Genomic DNA, 19,604 nt, shown 5'->3' with positions numbered 1-19,604 from the left:
AAAATGTGGCAAATTTCTGAAAGTGGTTCATGCTGTTTGAGAAATTTGGTGCCTTATATTAGTCAAAGTTACATTGCCTATTAGTTGGCTTACTTTGTGCCAAATATGCATGCTGACATTGGAGTACGGTCAGGGCTGGCGTTAGGGGCAGGCAGACCAGACAGCTGCCTAGGGCCCAGTCTCCTTCAGGGGTCCCCATCCAGCTGCTATGGGGCCCCTGAATAAGAGGGGCCCGGCGCCACGCCACCCCTCCCCCTGCATAGCGCATTCAACTTATCGGCATGCCAATAACAGTTGAAAGCAGTGATGGAGGAGAGAGCATCATGTGATGCTCCCTCTCCCATCACTCCACCTTAGCCTCTGGCTCAGCAGCGTGTGCCGGTAGTGGAGTGCGTGTGTGTCTGCTGCACGATACTGTGTGTGGGGGACTTCACTATACTGTCTGTGGGGGGGGCTGCATTAGACTGTGTGTGTGGGGGGCTGCACTATACTGTGAGTAGGGGGCTGCATTATACTGTGTGTGGGGGTGCTGCATTATACTGTGTGTGTGTTTGTGAGGGGGGCTGAATTATACTCTTTGTGTGGGGCTGAATTATACTCTGGGGGGCTGCATTATACTGTGTGTGTGGGCTGCATTATAATCTGAGGGTGCTGCATTTTACTCTTAGGGGGCTGCATTATACCCTGAAGGGGCTACATTATACTGTGTGTGGGGGCTGCATTTTACTGTGTGTGAGGGGGCTGCAATATACTGTGTGTGTTTGGGGCGCTGAACTATACCATGTTGGGGCTGCATTAAACTGTGTGGGGCTCCATTATACTGTGAGGGGGCTGATTCATACCCTGAGGGCTGCATTATAATGTGTGTGGAGGTTGCATTATACTGTGTGTGGGCTGCATTATACACTGAGGGAGCTGCATTATACTCTGAGAGGGCTGCATTATACTGTGAGGGTGCTGCATTATACTCTGAGGGTGCTGCATTATACTGTGTGTGGGGGGCTGCATTATACTATGTGTGGGCTACATTATAGTCTGAGGGAGCTGCATTATACTCTGAGAGGGCTGCATTATACTGTGAGGGTGCTGGATTGTACTCTATAAGGGGGCTGCAGTATACTCTGTAAGGGGGCTGCATTATACTCTGAGGGGGCTGCATTATGCTCTGAGGGGGCTGCATTATACTCTATTAAGGACCATGGGGAATGCATTTTACTGTATGTACTATATGGGACCTGCTTTATACTGTATCGAGGACTACCTGCACCAATCATTCTTCCTCAGCTGGAGTAAGGGTATGGTCACACGATCAGTAAACGATGCTGCATACTTGTGCATCGTCCAGATGTTACAGCATAGTGGATGGAATTTCAAGAAATCCCATGCTCACTATGTGTGCACAGACACCTGCGGCTCACCTGTGGAGACCGACATGCAGCTTGTCTTTCCAGACCGCAGCATCTATTTATCTTGCGGAGACGTGAGTCTCCGCAAGATGAATTTGACCCATACAATGTATTGGATGTGGTGAATCTGCACAGTTCAATGAACACATGTGAATTCACCTGTGTTCAATAGCTGGCAGCACTTTGGGCACAGTGGACATGTGCTGCGTTCAAAGCGCTGCCAATTACTGAACGTGGACACCTACCCAAAAAAGGCTGGGAAACAAGCATGGAACGAATTCAATATTGTTGATCACACTCGTTTACCAGCCTGAACTTAGCACTTGTAAATACAACAGAAATGTTTCTGTGTGATTGTGAAATATGTAAGCATTTGGGGCCCCACTTTAAGCTTTTGCCCAGGGCCCAATTTAGTCTAAAACCAGCCCTGAGTACAGTATCCCATTTATGCCCCCTTCCCAGGAAGATAACCCCCCCTCATTGCACAAGGTGCCGAGAGGGTCTAAATATCCCCCACTGTGATGTCCTCAGAATAGAATTCTCAAAATTTGATCTGCTTAATGTGAGCACCACAGGTTAACAGCGTTTGTGATCACAAGAACCTATATATGAATGCTGTGTGTGGAAAAAAATAAGTAGTGGCAACCAGGACTTTTTCTTAATTTGGATTCCCCTTGTGTTATATATAGTGCTGGACATGAAAGTGGACAGGACATGAAAGAGGACAGGACACGGGAAATCTCCCTCTGGCATTCCCATTTTTTCCTGGAATTTTTCTTTAAAGGGAACATGTCACATTTTACATAGAGTCTGATCTATGGACAGCACAGTAGAGAGAATGAGTAGTTGTGCAGATTGATACATAGGTTTGCTGGTAAAGATTCAGTATAACTTGTATTTTATTCACTGAAATCCCTGGTGTTTGAATGTAAATGAGTTCACTGGACAGTCCTACTCAGTGATTGACAGCTACCTCTGCATGCACAGTCTTGCAGAAACTGCCCACTGGACTCATATGCATATAAATGTAAGGAGGTGGCAAGGACCTCATGTGCCTTCCTGTATGCCAGGCACAAGTAGCCCATGCGGCACCTCAGTGGTTGCCTTGAATTTTGCACTGTTCTGCCTTAATATGTAATGTACCATGTCTATTGTCATGTGTAATGCTTTGTACATCCTATGTTACAGCTATGTACTTAGGTTAGGGAAAGAAAAGGTTAACTTAGGGGGCTGGACTAGCAGCCTCAAGGAAGCAGGAAGCTCCTGCTTCCAGGAGCAGAGCCCAGGCAGGACGGCCTGATGCAGGCTGAGACTCCACCCACAAATGGGTGGAACTCAGAAGAGCAAGACGGCGTGACAGGAAGAGAGACGCCATTGCCGAGTGAGTTACCTGTCTGTGTGCAGCATCCGGTGAGGAAGATCGTCTGGGGCGCTGCGGATGTGGAGGATCCTGAGCCAGAAGGAGCAGTCGAGAAAGCAAAAGTGATGGGAAGAGGAACTGTCTTAGCAGTGATCCTGAGTTCTCGGGGCCGCATGGGAGGACTGTCGCAGCTGGAAGCAGTCACAGTGAGTGCGACGCTTACCCTCACCCCAGTCCCGGAACCTGTTTTTGCTCTAAGGACCGTATGCTGTGGCAGTCACTGTGGTTTCCGATATCGAGGAGAGACAGGCGCTGAAGGCACAATGTGTCCAGAGATCGCTTGCAGCGACTGCAGCTCCTGAAATGAGATAGAATGCAGAGGCGCTCTTAAAAAATAGGTGGTCACAGTTGGGTCATGGGAGCGGTAGGTTGCAAGTTTCCTGAGCTGGCCGTTGCTGGAGGAAACGCTAAGCAGCGGCCCTGTATTGACTGATGTGGCTCCTTTAAGAGAGTTTTGCCGGTTGCACCAAAGTAATAGAAAAATGTGTGAAGAGACTGTTTCGCATCTCTGGAATGACACCAGGACCGAGTGTCATTGGTGACTTGTACGGTCGCAGTTACAGGACTGTTATTTTGTTTTTTTATTTCCCCCCTCCTCCAAGTTTAATTTGCGCACATTTGCGCATCCACTGCTGGATTGCGGGACTGAAATCCTAAAAGGGATAATCACTATGGATTGTGAGTGTGGTAGCTTTAAGGACTGTGTTATTTTAATCCCACATTTTGCCTGCGTTTTCCCCAAATTTTACCTGTCTTAACCTTGAACTGTTCCTTGATAAAGCTGCCCACATGTGTTTAGGGGCCTGTGGTCTGTTAAAAGCAGGGAGGGGGAGAAACTTGCACAGGAGGACCTGAGGAACTAGCTGGGTTAGGACTAAATGGACTGTTGCTGAGTTGGCCACTGGGCCATGTGTTAAAAGTGACTTCCTGTGTTTGGCTACCCAGAGCACAAAAGGACTGGCCTGTAGGCCTGATCTGTTATTGTTTGACACCATATGTGTCTGGGTCCCAGGAACCAAGGGACCGAGGTTAGGTGGACCCACATTCAAAGAACTGAACTCTGTTGTTCCAGGGCTCTGAGTAGAGCCGAGGTCACAGTTGACCCACCAGAAGTGTTAAATTAAGACTGTATTGACCTTACCTATGTTTTACATGCAATTTTAATTTTTTTCAAGTGCTGCCATGGTCGGGGATGACCATATTTCGAGGAGGGAGGAGTGTAAGGAGGTGGCAAGGACCTCATGTGCCTTTCTGTATACCAGGCACATGTAGGCCCATGCGGCACCTCAGTGACTGCCTCAATATGTAATGTACTGTGTCTATTGTCATGTGTAATGCTTTGTGCTTCCTTTGTTATTACTATGTACTTAGGTTAAGGAAAGAAGAGGTTAATTAAGGAGGCTGGACTAGCAGCCTCAAGGAAGCAGGAAGCTTCTACTTCCAGGAGCAGAGCCCAGGCAGGACGGCCTGAGGCAGGGTGTGTGTCACCGTCAGAGTCACAGGTGCATCCCCGCTTGGGACAGAAGGAGCCCCCGTCTGGGGCATATGTTCATCCCCGTCTGGGACAGAAGAGACCCCCATCTGGGGCATAAGTGTGTTCCTGTCTGGAACAGTGAGGACCCCTGTTTGGGGTATATGTGCATCCCCGTCTAGGACAGAAAGGATCTACGGCTGGGGACTTCAAGCTGCCAAGGACTGCCGGCCAGTGGAACAGGGCACGAGAACTGTAATAGTGCCCTTCAGGTGACTGTGAGCTTCCAGGAGTCATTGGGAGCTGATTCTTTTGCTGTTGCTGCCGAAGGAGCAGCATCTTTGAATAGGGACAGTTCAGGAATTGATATCTTCTTCAATTATTTATCTTCATTAAACAAGTTGCCACTGTTGGGCCCTAAAGAGTGTGACGTGTTGTGCATCCGGAGACGCCGTGCCAACGTGGAGAGCAGCCGTGATTCTGAGGTAACCCACTGTGACCTGGGGCTGGGACTGGAACTGTCTATTCATGTGGAAGGGGCCAGGGTGCTCACTGACTGTGACCTAGTGGACTCGGCTATGACTACCACCCGGGCTATCTTGTTACATAAACACCAGGGATTTCAATTAATAGAAGTCAAGTTTTACTGAAACTGTCCTTCCAAAGTATATACGTCAATCTGATCAGCTCCTCCTGCTCTATAACATCCTGCCTGCAGGTCATATACCATTTTCAACCTAACAGGTTCCCTTTAAGGGTCAGTAGGGCTGATGACCAGGACTCTTATGTCTCAGAAATACCAGAACAGTAGAGACAAAATATATATTGATACAGCAGAGCTTGCTAGAATTCCTTGTTTGCTATAATAACTGTGCATCAATAACTCAGTCTTTACAAACAATTTTTGGAGCAATTACACAATCCGACCATTTCCGGTACATGAGCGCTGATTGGCTACAGGCATGATGATTGGTGGTCATTTAGAAGCCTGCTTGCAAAGACTTATGTGTGCACAGAATGATCTTCACCATGATCATTTTATGTAGAAAGAATGTCATTTAGAACATCACATTTTTACACAGGACGACAGGTTGTGAAGAACAATGCTTTTTAAGTAAGATTAAAAAGCACTGCACATGGTGAATGAGTGCTTGGTCTTTTATCTGGTGATTGGCAGCCTGGTTAGATGGGCCAATATTTGAAAAATGAGCATTCCTAGGAATGCTTGCTGTCTAATTTCAGCCAGTGAAAATGCCCCCTTAAACGGAACCTGTCAGCTGTTTTGGCCTCTATCTATAAGATGTGGCCACCGCCTTTTAGGGCTTGTCTACAGCATTCAACAGGGCAGAGAAGTACGCCTGCGCAGGAGCGCAATGCCTGGGAGCCAGGAAGCAAGCAGGAGGGCGGCGTCACAAGAAGATGGGAGGATGGGAGGCACTGGACCCAGACCCGCGACACCCATCAGACCGGACCACCTCCCTCCCCCGGGTGAGTGTAATAAAACTTATTTTTCTTATCTTGCAGGTCAGATCGGGGGCTTATCTACATCATTATAGAATGCTGTATAAATTGCAACAGGTTGCGCTTAGTGCTGGTCGGTGCACCCTCAAAAGGATGCATGCGCCGCCCAGTGATAAAGATAGGGGACGCATGCAGCGTCATGGGCCCGTAGGCGGAGCTACTGGAGGAGGCGCAGAAGGGGACGGGGCTTAGCGGCGGCCGTGCGCAGGCCGTCGCTGCGCCCTGAAACGCTAATGTGAAACCACCCTTATTCTTCCTGCAAATGCACAAATACATTAACAATTGGATGTTACAGTTGTATGTCTCCATGCACTGTCCAATCATTGCTGTCAGTATCACAACACATCTTATTGCCATAGGTAATGGTAACACCCAGCTGTTCATGTTTACAAACATTTAAAGGCACATTCACACAACTTATCAATCACATTTCCGTGCTCACACGTTAGAATTTTCTGACTAAACACAACATTGCTTATTCCTAATAGCTGCAAAACAGTTTGTATTTGAATAACAGAAACCTTTATTTGACGTTTGGATGTGACATGCAGACATCTGGCTGACAATGAGTTAATGCATAACAAACAATGATTTGCTTGAGCGGGTCACTGAGGTAATCTTCTCACTCATTCTCTGGCTGCCTAGCGAAATATTCAACATTTACTCTTGTGCCCAAAGGTTTCTTCATCATATAATGTTTATCTATTGTGACTGTAACATCAAACACACAAGGAGACTTCAATCCCATGTAGTAAGCAAGTGACATAACAATACTAACTGTGTCAATTAAATTATAACGCCACAATGCCCACACAGGATTGCACCATGAATTGGCGGCACTGCTAAACAAATATCTCCATCCATCTATGTATGGTGAAACATTTTGCACGCAATCACAGCGACTATTACTTTTGGCCTATTCTCCCATAACTCTGTGTGTATACTGTACATGGGTTTATATATATGCATTTGTTTGGGTGAATATATATATATATATATATATATATATATGCACTTCTCAATATTGAAATTGCAATACTAATAAAGTTGTGGAATTATGTAAATCTCAGGATAGATAGATATATTAATTATATGAAAGTGATGAGAAAATGGAAACAAAGTTTTCCAAAACATCAAGAATGCAAACTACACACAGAAATCCCTGCAATTATGCTCCTTGGTTGCTATGAATTAGGTCATTAGTGGTTGTCTGAGGAATGTTCTGCCACTATGAATGCACTTGGACAAATCATCAAGATCCACTGCTGGCAGCTCCTTTTGCAATTGTTGACCAATGTTGTCCCAGATGTGCTCGATGGGAGATGAATCTGGAGAGGCTGCTTGCCATGGTGGCATGTTTGAGCCAAACATGCTACTCACAGTGGCTCAACTAACATATAGCCTGGCATTACTGTGTAGAAAAATGGCTCCTCGAAGACTTTGGTGAAATGACTGTATTACTGGTTCCATGATCAAATCAATGTAACTCTGAGTACTTAGTGTACTGGGAATGAAGACTAAAGGGAGTCCAGGTACAGTACTTTATGCCACACCACACTAAAATCCTGGGAGTGGGACCGGTGTGACATTCCCTTGTGAAGGCCTCCTCATGACCATGTCCTTGTGGTCTCCAGACTAATCTCCAGCTTTCATTGTGTCCAAGACATAATCAAGTCTCATCGCTGAAGACAATATACCTTGATTCCATCCTCCACTATCGAATTTCTCTACTCCATGATACCATGATATCTTTTGAGAGTCATGGCGTGAGGTAAATGGAACATCAGTATCACTCAGGCATTGCCACATAAGGACACTGCCACTACCATGTTTCACTGTAGGCACTATGCTTTTAGCAAAATTAATTTAGAAAAATTCATGGCGCCTACAGTGAGACATGGTGGTGGCAATGTCCTTATGTAGGGCGCAAGGGGTGCTGTTGGTGTTGGGGAGCTGCATTTATTTGACAATATCATGTATTCACAGATGCGCTTCTCTATATTGAAAGAGACGATGCTTCCATCACTCAGTGCCCTTCACAGACGTGCACTTTTCCAACATTAAAAATGATCTAGGTCACACATCTGTTGCATTTCTGAAGAACAGGATGAAAGTGATTCAGTGGTCAAGTATCACCTGGTCTGAACCTAACCGAACACCGATAAAGAATTCTGAAGAGACAAATTGAGCATCATTCTCCATCCAGCTTCCAGACTCTAAAAGAACTCATTCAAGAAGAATTGAAAAACACAGATTTTGCAATATACTGCCAATTTGTTCATTCCAAGTCTAGAAGACTTGGTGCTGTCCTTAAAAATCATGGAGTTCATACAAAATACTAGATGTAGCAGTTTTGAATGTGAGGTGTATTCATTTTTGCATCAACTACTGAAGATTTTGTAAAAAGTTATATTATTAACCTTTCCTTCATGTTATGGGTTAAAAAATGTTCGATCAAACTCAATCTAGTCAAAATTTTGGAAATTATTCTTGTGTTCAGTGAGATATTAATTTTAATCTTACTTTTCAAAGGGGGTGTACTCTTTTATAATGAGCTCTTTAATATACATATATACAGTATACACACATATATTATATTATCTATACACAGTATATAAATACAGTACATGAAGAAACTACATTACTCCTGGAAGTTTCAAGTAGAAAAAGAGATTTTCTCATACCTTACAGGCCTGCTGATCGTTATTTTTTTGTATAGAGCACTCTTGGTAAATACAAAACAGCAAATTATAAACAATAATTTAGAGCAAAAACCAATGGGAGGAAAAAGTGGAGAAATCTAAAGCTGCTGTAAAGAGGTGGCGGAGAACCTCATTTGCCCCTCCCCCTCGCGGAGCCGATGCTGTCCTATTTTCATGTTTTAAATGTAATCCTACTATGTACTACTGTGTATTACCCTGATGTTATATATGTGTATTGCACTGCATACATTATGTCTTGTTATTCTTGGAATGTGCTTTCATGGTATTATGCTGTGTTTGCAATGTGTGAACCCTCAATGTGCCACCTTATGCCTGTATCATTTATATTTTGTGCATTATGTAACATATGTGCTGCATAATGACATGAGTACTGTTTCTATATTCGCTTATGGGTCGCCCTCGCACACCCAGGGCAGCGGGGGTACTTGGTACCGGGCCGGTGTCGAGGCGGGAATGTGTCACAGCAGCGGTGACCCAGTCCGTGGCCCTGGGTGCCCAATATCAAGGACGGTGATGTTAATGGTGTTAAAGTTTATATGAATAGTTTGTGACGCCACCCAATGGTGTTTGGCAAGTAAGGTGGTAAGCCAACACTGCATGCAGATCCGCTGGGACTGATGGTGTGGTGCTGCAGAGATGGTATAGCTCTCTACAGGTGGAGCTGTAGTCCCAGGGCAGTGTAGGTGCAATGGATGAGAAGAGGCGCAAAATGGTATGGAGGCTGGTACCCAGGTGTAGTGATGCTGGAATAACTGGAGGACACCAGAGTATGCGGTTCCAAAGCTTTACTCACTGTTTGCAGTTCACACAACTGCGTGCCTCCGTACTGTGTTCTTCAGGTCAGGGCTCCAGCCAACCTCCAGGCAGGATAGGATTCTCCCTTCCACACTCTGCCAACATGTACCTTACTGAACGACTCCTCCAATGCGCCTTTAGGTGTGAAGCACTCCAGTACTTAGTTACCCTGGAATTCCTCTCTCTAGGTGTTCCTAGTCTTTACTTGTATGACAGACAGCTGTAGCCTGCTTCTGGGACTCCACTATGTGTCCCGACCCTCTATTCAGTTGCTGTTGTGTCCCAAGTCTATGATGGGAGCAAGGCGTTAGCGGCTCACTACTCCTCCGATGTCTGTTGCCGGACATAAAGATCCAATCAACCTCGGGGACGGGCCCCGGCCTTTGCGCTCTCTGGACTGGAAGGGTTCTCTCTTTCTCAACCTGCTTCCCACCATCCTTCTATTCTCCTTCGTTCCGATCTGTTCTATCTCTCTCCTATGGAATCTGTAGTCTTCAGTCTACGTCTCTTTCTCCTCTAACTTCCCTGAGGAGCTTGTTCCACTAAGACCAGTCCTCAGCCTCTCCTGACTGACGGCCTTCCTCTGCCTTGAGCTTCTCTCAGGCTGACCTGATGTCAGCCTGCTCTATCTCTGGGACTCACCCCAGACTGACCTTCTGCCAGACTGACCTGAAATCCTGCACCTTCACTCTCTTTTATATCTAACTCCACCCACCTCCCCAGCACCTCTCGTGTTACGAAGCCAGGGACCACAAAAGGCACCCTATTACCTTTCCAGCATAACGCATGGATGGGTCCCTTCTGAACTATCCTGTGTGTGGGGTGCAGGTGTTGGAATGCGAAAAGGAGTTCCCAGCCTACCTGGATGGTGGGGCACTACACCTTAGGAGAAGGTGCCGTTCCTTCTGTGGCGACTGAAGCCTCAGGGGTGCCACACCTATGTATTAGAGTTAGGGAAGGGAACTAGTTAATGTTGTGGGCTGGACTTGCAGCCTCAAGAGAGCAGGAAGCTCCTGCTTCCTATCAGAAGATCAGCATGTTAGCCCTGAGCAGATGTGTGGCTGCAGCCGGGGCATTGCCAGACTCCCCAGAGAGAGAGGATCTGCTGCCCCGGACCAAAGAACACAATGGAGCATTGCCAGACTCCCAGGTGGGAGGAAATCTGTTACTCCAGACTAAGGACTAAAGGACCACAACACAAGCCCCAAGACTTTGGATGGGCCCCAGCTGAAGGGACTGTGAGGCTGTGTAGCCACGTAAGCTTTTTTTTCACATTTTTAAGCGTTTTTATCGGCAAAAATGCTTAAAAAACGCTTACATGCATATTGATGCATTTTTTCCGCAAAAAAAAAACGCATCGCGGTGAAAAACGCAGCATGCTCATTAATTTAGCAGAAAAATCTGCAGTTTTAACTATATTCTATGAGCAGGTTGATGCTCCTGTGAAAAACGCATAAAAACCACGCAAAAATCGAGCAACAATTGCGCAAAAAAACTTGCGTTTTTCCTGGGAAGGAGTCCGTTTTTTTTCTGCATACGTGGGTACATAGCCTGAGCGTCCAGATTCCAGCAATTGGACTGATTGCCTGATCTCGGCTACCGTGGCCATTGTGGGTACAGCCGTGGATAGTGTCAGGAAAAGAGCAAGAAGCCAGTGTTGTATCTTCTTTTCTACTAATTTTTCCTACTTCATTACTATTGCAAAGTATAAAAAAAAGTTATCCCTCTTGGATCACAGCGGTGACCCTGGATTCTGATTGCCGGACTACAGTGGCTGGAGAGAAAAGGTAACCCATGGGAAGAAGCTCTGTCAGTCCTGTCTTTATGTACAAGGGGCCAGGGATGCTCGCTGACCGTTTGCTCAGTGGGCTCTGACTTTGTACTATGCCTTTAAGTAACTCAGCCATAGCTACTCCCCTGTGCCCCCTTGTTACATTGATATTGGCACCCTTTACATTAAATTAGTGTTAAGCGTCAGGTTCCGGTCGCTGCACAGCAGGAATCCCGAGCCTTGCATTCAGCAGTCTCCCATTCCTCTCCAGCCGCACAGGAGGCTGCTCAGACCAGCTCTGTAGGTTTAGTTGCTGCTGCCACCTCTGGTCCAGCTATAGCAGCGCAGGCTGGTCAGCAGTGAGCTACTCCAGGGACTAAGTCCTCCTTTCAGTCCCCTGAGCATGTCCGTGGGACGATCTCTTATTGGAGATCAGAGGTCACATGCTCAGGTCCTTCTCCAGCTCGGATTGGACCATCAGGAAGGTACCGGAAGGACGCTGCTATAAAAAGGTCGCATGGCCATGCACTAGCATAGACAAAGATTAGACCATGTGGAGTGAGTGTTATATGCATGTATGAATGTCTCTGGTGAATGACTCATTGGAAACCCCTACCCTTGGTACGCATGTGTTGTGCAGCCTAGCCTGTCAAGCGCCCAGGTCTAGGGTTAGGTAGATGCTGAGTCAGAGACTAGAATTAGTGTCCACCGCTGGCTCTACATGCCACGGTGCACGTGCTCGACACTTCTCCAAGGTCAGCGTCTATAGTGGTGCCCATAAGTGCGACGCCACGTGCTCAGAATGTCTAGAGGGACTCTGACCCCGTATCCTTTGGGCAGAGTTCCGTGACCACATTCTGAGTGCCCCCTTGCCGAGCTCTGTGAGTGCTAACAGACTCCGGCATTTAAGTTTTGCGGTACTGCGGCTCTGTGGCGTAACAGACCGCTCCTGTTCACACCGGGTGACGTTAACCCATGTATGACCTTTGTATACCGCTATATACATCCGCAATTACTAAGCAGCAGTTTACCACATCTGCACGGTGAACCTCGGGCTGCGAACGCACCTACTATCATTATATTATTTGGTGCATTCCGCCAGCCTGTAACAATTAGCATGGAAACACATTTTGACTTGCCTATGGTAAATCACAAAATGAGAATTACCTGTGATTAATTGTCAGTGCCCATGTGACATGAAATAGCCAATGAATGATGACTTCAGTGTATTAAAAAGCAACATGGTAGTCATTGTTGGTATGTCAAAATGGTGAAGACAAAGTTGCCATCTGAAGACATCAGAACTGCTATTATTAGCAAACGCAAGAATTCCAAAGGTTATAAGGCCATTTCCAAAGACTTTGGTATTCCAGTTTCAACAGTGAACAATGTTATAAAGAAATTTGACAAGCATGAAACCATCAAGAACCTCCCTGGACATGGGAGAAAGATGAAAATTGAAAAGAGATATCTTCAAAGGTTGGTGAAAATGGTGGAAAAAACACCATGTCAAGCATACAGAGAACTGAAGGCCAACCTGGAATAGTCTGAGGTTATGGTTTCAACCAGTATCTTATGCCATACACTAAACCAAGCAGAGCTTTATGAGTGAAGGCCAAGGAAGAAACCATTACTTAAGAAAAGACATAAAAAGGAACGACAGATCTGTGCCAAAGAGTACCTTGACAAACCATAATCCTTCTGGGAAAATGTTCTGTGGACAGATGAAATAGAGCTTTATGGCAATGGAAAGCAACAGTTTGTTTACAGACAGCGCAAAAAAGCTTATAAGGAAAAAAACACCCTACCAACAGTTAAGCATGGTGGAGGATCCATAATGCTGTAGGGTTGCTTTGCTGTGTCTGGTACTGGAGGCCTTGGCAATATCACAGGAATCATGAAATCAGAGATTTATGAGATTTTAGAGTGAAATGTCGTACCCAGTGTAAGAAAACTTGGTTTGAGTAAAAAATCGTAGCTCTTTCAGCAAGACAATGGTCCAAAGCACACATCAAAAACTACACAGGAATGGTTGGGAAAAAATGGACTGTTTTAAATTGGCCATAAATGATTCCTGACTCCTGACCTCAATCCCATTGAAAAACTTTGGGGTGAGCTGAAATCTGCCATTCGGAAAAATAGCCCTGCAAACATTCGAGAGCTTGAACAAACTGCAAATGAAGAGTGGGAGAAAATACCAGTTAAGGCCGGTTTCACACTAGCGCATTTTCAACGCGCGCACGGCCGGGGGTAGCTCCGCCCCCGATCCGGCTCTCTGCCCGGCGTGCCCGCCCCTTCCTTGTAGCGCCGCCTCCTAGCGGACAGCGGCGCCTGCGATCGGCGCACCCTATCTTTAGCATAGGGTGCGCCGATCGTGCGCAGGCCGTGCGCTAGTTGCGCTTTGACCTGCGCTGCGCACTTTTGACGGTGCGCCGTGCGCGCCAAAATCAAACTTTTCGGATTTTGGCGCGCACGGCGCACCGTCAAAAGTGCGCAGCGCAGGTCAAAGCGCAACTAGCGCACGGCCTGCGCACGATCGGCGCACCCTATGCTAAAGATAGGGTGCGCCGATCGCAGGCGCCGCTGTCCGCTAGGAGGCGGCGCTACAAGGAAGGGGCGGGCACGCCGGGCAGAGAGCCGGATCGGGGGCGGAGCTACCCCCGGCCGTGCGCGCGTTGAAAATGCGCTAGTGTGAAACCGGCCTAAGAAGTTCAAGAAGCTTATAGAGGGCTAGAAAAAAACATTTGAAGGCTGTCATCAATGCCAAAGGGTGTGCAACCAAGTATTAATTAGGGATACCTTTATTGCTGCACATGGTGTTTATTCTGTTTCTTCTTTGAAATTGTAACGTGTAAGTTATGGTGAATGTTTTTCCCAGCAATATGCGCTCCTGAAGGATGATGATGGAACTTGATATATAGATCATAGAGATGTAACGTGTAAGTTATAAAACAATGTTTTATTCCTGTATTACTTTGGACCACTAATTAAAAAATCCTGAGGATATAACTTTGGTACATTTCCATTTATTACTGAAGATATTGTACAATTATGAAAAAAATGAAGGGGTGCCAATAATGGTGACCAGAACTGTATATAAAGAAATGTACAGCATAGAATTCCATGACATGATGGTCCAGAATAATTTTTTTGTTTAAAAAAATAATTTATTGAAAGAGACATTTTCATAGACACTCTTCATGCTCTTAATATTCACCACATATACACAACTTTGGAAGTCTGCTGTTAAGGACACAAAAGCTGCGCCCGCACCATTTGTTTTTACCTTGAAGCCAAATGAGAGTCCTTGGGATAGGTTTAGTAAATATTGTTGGACACTTGCTTGCTTTGGGACCATCCTTGGAGTGCTTGCAAGCTCATTTGCACAAGTAGTCAAAGGTTTTTTTCGCTGTAATGCTAAATAAATCTGTGACTACAAATGTATGTATGCTCATGTGTTTAATTCCCTTATATTCCCTTATTCAGAGTTAACTGTGTGACAGACTACCTTCAATAGGTTAAGGCTTTTTCCTACAAAGAATATATACTGTATGATAGCTTTCAAAAGGATAGTTGACAAATGTTTGAACATCGTGACTAGTGATGAGCGAGCACTAAAATGCTTGGGTGCTCGTTGCTCGAGTCGAGCAAATTGGAATACTCGGGTACACGGACAGAACAACGAGCCCAATGTAAGTCTATGGGAAAACCCAGCACTTTTGCCGAGACCCCTCCCCGGGGGTCCTTTTAGGGTCTAAAAGATGGGAATAGTGCTCAAAAGACATGGAAACATCATGGGGAAGACCCCTGGAAGCATTTCTGACTCCCAGGTCACAGCTGTGATTAATGTTGTCAGAGTAATACGCCACTTTTACAGGCGCACGCTAAAACATACAAAAACGAAACCAAATGGATTTTCCTGGGAAATATGTTAAGGAAATTCCTTTCCATGGTAATGATTTGTATGTAAGGCAAAATAAATAACCCAAAGCAAAAATGTTCCTCCACCACATGGGCTATGTTCACACGAAGCGTCTTTGAGGCGTTTATCAACTTTACCATTGCTTTCAACCAAGACAAATGCATTCACTGGGAAATGTCATTTGAACATTTTACCATCTTATATGACCATGTGGTGTCTGACACATCATAAGACATATTCTGTTTCATTTATGAAAGAGGGACTCTGAAAATCACAAAGCCTATTTTTATAGGGCCAGCAGTCGTCCCTCAGTATTCTTAGAGAGCCATCAGCCGGCTATGCTTTGTTGTTCCCATTATTAAACAATGGGTCTCTTATACTGTTATTGCGTATGTAGTGAGTTGCAGAGCTGCCCAAAAGTTGGACGCAACCCAGCAATCTATTGAACAGATGTTCTGGATGACCACATGAAAACAAAGTTCCCATTATTCATTTGGTCCTCCCATACTGTTTGCCTATGCATTGAATGCAAGGCCTGCCCTGCATAAAAGTTACACACACCCCAATAAGCCTTTGAACCGACGTCCTGGATGTCCACATGAAACCAAAGTTCCCATTCATTTGGTCCTCCCATACTGTTTGCCTTTGCATTTAATGCAAGGTCTACCCTGCACCAAAGTTACTCACACCCTAATAAGCCTTTGAATCGATGTCCACATGAAACAAAAGTTCCCATTATTCATTTGGAACTTCCATACTGTTTGCTTATGTATTGAATGCAAGGCTTGCCCTTCTCCAAAGCTACATGTACCCCAATAATCCTTTGAACTAAGGTACTGGATGGCCACATGAAAAAAAGTTCCAATTATTACTTTGGTCCTCCCATACTGTTTGCCTATGCATTCAATGCAAGGTCTGCCCTACCCAAAGTTACACACGCCCCATTAACCCTTTGAAATGACGTCCTGGATGTCCACATGAAACCAAAGTTCCTATTAATCATTTGGTACTCCTATACTGTTTGCTCATGCATTGAATGGAAGGCCTGCCCTGCACCAAAGTTACACGCACCCCAATAACCCTTTGAACCGACGTCTTGAATGGCCACATGAAAACAAAGTTCCCATTTAGTCATTGGTACTCCCATAAAGCTTGCCCATGAAGTGAATGCAAGGCCTGCCCCAAATTTGCACGCACTCCAATCCCACTTGGAATAAACGTGGACGATGGCCTGTGAAAAATGTTTTCCCAGTTTAAAGGAGTGGGTCTCCTATACTTGAAGTGCCCATGCAGTAAGTGTATGGGCTGAAAAACATTTCCCCCGGAGTGGGTTACACATCAACATACTGTGTAAACATTTTTTTTTACGAGCATCATAAACACTCTTGAAAACCATAACGTGGTTTCCTACACAGTTGCTGCTGGGAAGGTGCAGTTTTGTAGCAGAAATATGGCTGACGTGTTGTTGGATGAAGTTATCTCGAAAAGGGGCATGGTAACGGTGGGAATAAGAACGTACAGGATTAATAACAGGGGGGCTATGGGAGGTCTGAGATCCAGGATCCAGCCCACAATGATTTGTCGTTTACCCACCACCAATTACCATAATGCGTTTGATGCCCATCAGAAGATAGGTGTAACAGATGCGTGTCTGAAGCTAGGCATAAAAGATGCCCGCAAGAAATTGTTTGCCAAAGATGCACGTTTCTGTATAAAGGATAAAGTGCAAGATGCTAGTGAGATGCTGAATTCTAGAAAGCAGCAGGTCAGTGTTAGAGGAAAACCAACCAAACTGTATGGATGCTCATGAAAAATAAAGTTTAAAGAGGAGTGCACCTGCTGTAACTATCAACTCACCCGTGGTACAAGCTTGTTCATCTTCACCCATAAATATTACCAAGACCATATAAATTTCACAGACGAAAACTAATTCTCCTGGTGTAACGAACACTGTTAAAGGAATGCGAAACAACATAGTTAACCATGAACCTGGGAAACCACAGATTTCCTCTTTACAAGATATGGACAATGATGGTATTGATGACGACTTGGGACTTTCCCACATCCCCACAAAGAAGATGAAGATCACAGCTGCCAACACTGTGCAAAAAAGGCCAGGAATGTCTGGAAATTCATTTTCTCATGGGCAAACTTTACCTCTTACTAAAGTGGTACAGAATGATGCATACACAGCTCCCATGTCTACTCAGCATGACACTTTGCCACCTTTATTGCACACAAAGACTCAAACCAACGTGTCACAGACAATTGTCACAAAGGAGGACAGTTCTTCAATAGGGCCAACTCCTAAAGGGTCTGTCTTTAGCCCTTTAAAAGGCACAAAAATGACCGTTAATAATTTGAATCCAAGAGTCACAGAAGAAAATATCATGTAGCTTTTCTGTGTATGCGGTGCATTGAATCGCGCCCGCTTGTTGAGTTGCGGAGTTGGAGAGGTTGTGTTTGTAAGAAAGGAAGATCCAGTTGGTGCCTACAAAAAATACAATAGATACCTAGATGGACAACCAATGATTTGCAATCTACATTTGAATATTAGTGTGATAACATCAGACCAGCCCATCCTTTTAGGATTAAGCAACATGCCATCAAAGAAGGAAGGAAGGTGAATATACAAGAAAAATAACCTCCTCCTCCTCCAGTGTTTCTTCAAATCCTTCCACTGAAGTTGATCCTGATACTATCTTAAAAGCATTCTTTAAATCCTCAGGGACTTTACCAATCATCCAACCAACTGCATTTAAGATTAAGCTCTGATGAGACAACCACAAACTAGAGAGTGTAATAAGAGAGATTACCATTTAACATGTGGGCCCAAAGACTCCTTAAAAAATTCTGTAATTTTGCTTCTTAGGTTTTGTTTAGCGCTGATCACCACCAGGTAGTTGATGTTTGAAGGCGTCTGGCATCAGACATTGGACAATCAATCCTGTTCCTATCATTGTAGTACAGTTCACCTTCGTTGTGGGGCAGTTGAGTTATTGCATAAAGAATTTCCATGCTCCCCTTCCTCTATTATTCTGATACAGCACGATTATGGTTTGACTGTTACAGCAAGGGAGGCTAAATGTTGAATAACTTGATTAAATTTCTTCAATAATCTGTTTCTACTTAAAAGATAATATTTGTTGTTTTGTAGTTTTAATATCTGGATTCCTACTAATGAATATGAAGACCTGCATATTCCAGTAAATGGGTAGGGGGGGAATTACTAAGTGTCCACTGACTGTGTTCTATGCCAATAAAGTTTTTATGCCTAATTAATGTTTCACACTGTGAAAATTTCATCCAGCACTCTACAATCATAGGCAATTGTTATTTCCTTGCGGCTGAAGCATGTTGTGCTAGCTGTGATCGGAATACAGTGAAATGCTGAATGGAAATAGATCACGCTAATAGTGATCTAAATACTGAGATGTGTACAGAGGAATGCTGGGAGGACACAGATTGTGGTTTTCTATCAACTTCATCTGCATTTAAATATTTGTATTTAATTCTGATAATAAAAAAAATTACTAGAGTATAGGCAGGGCGCAGTGCCATACCACGACTATCTATTTGCTCTTCCTGTAGAACCTTATAACTTTTTTTAATTGATATTTATTTGGACTCCTCATTGGGAGGGGGGATGTCCATAAGAAATGATAGGTGAACTCTGCTGGCACTATAAACACCCCTTTGAAAACAATTACGTGGCTGTTGCATCAAGGAACACATTCACCCAGGTGATCTAGTGGTGGTGTCGGAAGAGACGTGGAGGATGGCCTACTAAAAATCTTTTTCCAATTTAAGGGAGTGGGTCTCCTATGGTTGTGATGCCCATACACTAAATGTATGGGCTGCCAAACGTTTCTCCCTGGGGGGTACACATCAACATAATGTGTAAAAAAAATTTTTACGGGCATCGAAAACACCATTTCATACAATAACGTGGCTGCTGCATCACGAACCACGGAGTTAGGGCTGGCAGAACGCACCAAATTATAAAATAATAGTAGGTGCGTTCGCAGCCCGGTGTCCACTGTACAGAGGTGGTACACTGCTGCTAAGTAATGGCGGAAGAATTAAGCGGTGTGAAACCAGTCACACGTGGGTTACGTCACTCAATGTGAACAGGGCGAACTCTGTTACTGCACAGAGCCGTACCACCGCTGAAAGTAGATGCCGGAGCCTGTTAACTCACAGAGCTCGGACAAAAGAGCGCACAGTGTACGGCCACAGAACTCTACCCCAAGGACACGGGGTTAGAGTCCTTCTAGGCCCACTGAACGCGCGGCGTCGCTTCCGCGAGCGCCGCTATAGACGCTGGCTATGGTGTATGTGCACTGAGGCATGCCGAGTCCCTGGTGAGGCCAGATGCCTGACTCAACCTCAGACCTACCTACGCCTAAGCCTGGGTGCTAGCAGGCTAGGCTGCACAACACATGCGTGCCAAGGGTAGGGGTTTCTTAATGAGTCATTCACCTGGCTTCTCGAATGAGCCAATCCGAACACGAGCAGGACCTGAGCACGTGACCCTCGATCTCCAATGGGAGATCACTCCACGGGCATGCTCAT

General features: G+C 45.2%; 1 pseudogene; it reads left to right on the top strand.

Annotated features, from left to right (window-relative positions):
• Positions 1-16,479: 16,479 nt before the first annotated feature.
• LOC141090278 (polymerase delta-interacting protein 3 pseudogene) lies at positions 16,480-17,804 on the top strand (annotated as a pseudogene).
• Positions 17,805-19,604: the final 1,800 nt, after the last annotated feature.

The sequence above is a fragment of the Dendrobates tinctorius genome, unplaced genomic scaffold (genome assembly GCF_039654945.1).
Source record: "Dendrobates tinctorius isolate UK_male_01 unplaced genomic scaffold, ASM3965494v1 ptg000048l, whole genome shotgun sequence".
Classification (NCBI taxonomy): Eukaryota; Metazoa; Chordata; class Amphibia; order Anura; family Dendrobatidae; genus Dendrobates; species Dendrobates tinctorius.
Note: the sequence above shows the minus strand (reverse complement) of the source record. Positions and strands in the feature narration are given on the sequence as shown.